This window comes from Halichoerus grypus, chromosome 2 (assembly GCF_964656455.1).
Source record: "Halichoerus grypus chromosome 2, mHalGry1.hap1.1, whole genome shotgun sequence".
Taxonomy (NCBI): Eukaryota; Metazoa; Chordata; class Mammalia; order Carnivora; family Phocidae; genus Halichoerus; species Halichoerus grypus.
In genome coordinates, this window is record NC_135713.1 from 70,428,035 (window position 1) to 70,432,272 (window position 4,238).

At 34.0% G+C, this 4,238-nt stretch overlaps 1 pseudogene; it reads right to left on the reverse strand.

Annotated features, from left to right (window-relative positions):
• Window positions 1-1,419: 1,419 nt before the first annotated feature.
• LOC118537564 (U4 spliceosomal RNA) lies at window positions 1,420-1,568 on the reverse strand (annotated as a pseudogene).
• Window positions 1,569-4,238: the final 2,670 nt, after the last annotated feature.

Sequence of the window (4,238 nt, forward strand, 5' to 3'; positions counted from 1 at the left end):
ATTATAAATCAAACCTACTTCTATAAAAGTAGATGAGAGGATAAATGGAATGTTAAATCTCAATTTGCAGATATTATGTATCTTTTGCCTTAAATTTCTAAAGTGAGGGAGCAAAAGTTACAGAAGTTACATTTTTCAGAAAATTATTTTGTTAATGACTGGTAAGCTATGTAGCTTAAAGAATGTAATAATGACTCAAGAAAATGAAATCAGTAGATGAGTGATTCAAGTTTTAATAACAGCCACTTACCTGTCCTTGAACTTAATTTGGCCAAGTCATTTTGACTTATGTTCCTGTCCTTTGCCTTTCTAGTAAGTATCAGAGCTACAATAGCTTGAAATACGAGCATATGTGAACTAGCCTTGTCAAGGTAACTTCTAAACATAATGAGGGTGCTTTGGCAAACCTTGGTAAGCATAGGTCATTTTGTCAAGCTATTCTGTTACAAGATCATGATGATACCTTTGGATTCAAACCATCATGCTTGAGCAGTTGCTGCCTAAAAGGAATTTACCTCTATTAAATGGACACAGGAAAGTTCTGCCTTCTTGACAAGATGTTTCAAATGAAATACCATGTTTAGAATTGACTGGTCCTGGAGATCTCTGCTTTAAAATGCCACTTGGCTAAAAAGTATCTGATGCAACCTTTAATAACTTCCACCAGTAATAATTCTGAAGATTAGAAAAGATACAAAAATTAACAATCTATTTTCCAAATCAGGGAATTAGCTCTAAGGCTTCATAACCTACAATTATGGTATACACATGCTTCCTATAAAACAGATGAAAATATAAAGGCAAAAAAATAGTTCATACATTTATTGTTCTTTATTTCCTAATTTAGAGGCTTAGTGTCAATAGTGTTGCAGATACATTCTGAGGTGGCCCTATCACCCCTGCCTCCTGGTGCTTATACTTGGTACTAGCAACAGAATATGCAAAAGTGATGGAATGTCATTCCCATGATCAAATTACCTTACATGAGAATTCATCTTGCTAGTAAACTCCCTTTAGAGACTCTCCTTGTTGGCTTGAAAAAATAAGCTCTCATTTTGGGAAAAACCCCCTTAGCAAAGAACTGTGGATAACCTATACAAGCTGAGAGTTTACCCTAGACAATAACCAGCAAGAAGGAGGTGCCCTCAGTTCTACAACTATAAGGAAAGAAATGCTGCCAGCAACACAAGTGAGCTTAGAAGTGGGTTCTTCCCCAATTAAGCCTTCAGATGAGAACACTACTTAGCCATTATCTGCATTGCCGTCTTCTGAGGGCTTAAGCAGAAAACATAGTTAAGCCATGCCCAGATTCCTGACCCATGGTGATTGTAAGGTAAAAAATGCGTGTTGTTTTGAGCTGTTAAATTTGTGATAATTTATTTTGCAACAATAGATAACCAGAAAATTACACAGGCTTGATCATCTGAATGTTGGATAAATAGTCCCCACAAGTAGAGTACTACAGGCAGGACAGATAAGCAGCTGAAGAAGATCTATGGGAAAAGTTTTCAATTAGCAATAATCGCGCCTCGGATAAACCTCATTGGCTACGATACTAGCTTGAAGAAGATCTATGATAGCAGAATATGCCAGGGTATGAAGTTTTTTCAAGCATGTATAAGTTCAAATATCAGACCAAGGCACTGGAAGTAGATGAGCTCCCTGGGTTAACACAGCAGTAGTACTGTATTAGAGTACTGTACTAGAATACCAGAGTATTGCACTAGAATACTAGAGTACTACACTAGAGGCAGGTCATCATGTTGGATCTGTGTATCACCTTGTTCTCTAGTTATAATTAAGAGGAGAGAGCCAAAAGCACCTTATAGATTAGAGCAGGGGTTGGCAAACTATGCCTTGAAGCCCCTGTTTGGCCCCCAACTGTTTTTGTAAATATAGTTTCACTGGAACACAGCCACACTCATTTATTTACATATTGTCTTTGGCTACAGTGATGGAGTTCAGGAGCTGGGGCAAGGACTGTATGGGCTGCAAAGCCTCAAATATTTACTTTGGGTTCCTTGCCAAAAACGTTTGCTGACCTCTGGGTTAAAACATTAAATAAAGTGGGATCTTCCTATATAGGTATACATTTATTTATTTACTGGCAAATATTACATCAGAGTCTTATTTTTAAGTGTTAATGAATAAAAAAAAAAGAGTTCTGAAAACATTTTGTACTACAGGGCATAGGAGTAGCTTTATGAAGGCACATGGACATAATGCATGCATGAAAATGACCTAAAGTAATATTCAGAATAAAAAGAAAATTCAGAAAAAAAGGTTTTCAAAATGCAATTAATCAAATCTAGAACATAAGAAATTTTTCCAGAGATGAATAAATCAGGTTCTTCTTCCAGATGAAAAATTTCACAATGTTTCAATAGATTTAATAACAAGTAATACACATTTTGGTACCTGCTGAATTTTAAAATTGTTACACACACACACACACACACACACACACACACACAAGAGAAAGCACTATGAAAAATACCAGGTTGAAAACTTTGTTGACTATAAAAGAGTTACTAGTATGGCAATAGACTTTTCTCCAGCAATAAAAAATTAAAATAAAAAATAGAGAGCTTTGACATATAAAAGCTTGTATTCAGTATTTTTATACCCAATGAACTTGATTTTTAGATATGTGACCCAAAAAAGTATATCCTCAAATATGCAGATGTTCAGAAACATAATTTACGAATTAGTTTTTAAATAATTACATAAATTATTGAAAAATAAAGTAAATTATGTGTATGAATTGAAAACTTATAACAGGAAACCAGCAACAAACATTAAAATGAACTGTCCATAGTTGAAGTTAAATAAATTTTTAAATTCAGATTAAAACTGCATTAAAAAATGTTTAAAATGGAAGATATGTAATTTAGAAATAATAATTAAGTAATACTACTACCAGTTGTCTGATATCTAGAAAATACTAATAAGGACAGTGTGTTGAATGCCTGGGAGACTGTGAGGCTGTAATTAGATAGCATAGTACAGAAGGATACAATGGCATAAGAGAGGTTCAGGAGCTATTTTTAAGTAGGAAAAATAAGTGACATTGTATGTAAAATATTTATCTTATATGTTTTATTGTAAGGTATGAATTATCCATACTATCCATATCATGATCGGAAGGATATCTTCAATTATAGTCACTGTTATTTTTATGCATAAGAATTACAGGATATTTACATTCATTTTTAACTTTCTTTGTATGTCCTAAATTTATTATGGCCAACATATATATTTTTCAAAATAAAGAATATTACCAATATATTTGAAATTAATATATCAAAATATTTACTTTGGATATCAGTAGGATTAGAGATGAAATGTATTTTTAATTAAAGTCAGGATTGTTTTGGTTGACATTAAAAATTAATTCTATAATTAGGTCAGAGCCCCTTTATTGTCTTATAATAAAACTGACTGTATTACAACATGGAATAAATTTTATTAGGTAATAAGGAATGTCAATGCTTAATAGCAAAAAATTTTTTCTAGTCCAAAAAATTGGGATATGGATATACAAAATTAAGAAACAATTGTTTAGGGCGCCTGGGTGGCTCAGTCGTTAAGCGTCTGCCTTCGGCTCAGGTCATGATCCCAGGGTCCTGGGATCGAGTCCCACATCGGGCTCCCTGCTCCACGGGAAGCCTGCTTCTCCCTCTCCCACTCCCCCTGCTTGTGTTCCTGCTCTCGCTATCTCCCTCTCTGTCAAATAAATAAATAAAATTTTTAAAAAAAATTAAAAAAAATAAAAAATAAATAAAAAAATAAAAAAAAGAAACAATTGTTTAGACAGTACTGGCTGTCTTCTTTTTTTTTTTAACTTTTTTTTTTATTATTATGTTATGTTAATCACCATACATTACATCATTAGTTTTTGATGTAGTGTTCCATGATTCATTGTTTGCATATAACACCCAACACACCATTCAATACATGCCCTCTTTAATACCCATCACCAGGCTAACCCATCCCCCCACCCCACTCCCCTCTAGAACCCTCAGTTTGTTTCTCAGAGTCCATAGTCTCTCATGGTTCATCTCCCCCTCTGATTTCCCCCCCTTCATTCTTCCCCTCCTGCTATCTTCTTCTTTTTTTTTTTTTTTTAACATATAATGTATTATTTGTTTCAGAGGTACAGGTCTGTGATTCAACAGTCTTACACAATTCACAGCGCTCACCATATCACATACACTCCCCAATGTCTATCACCCAGC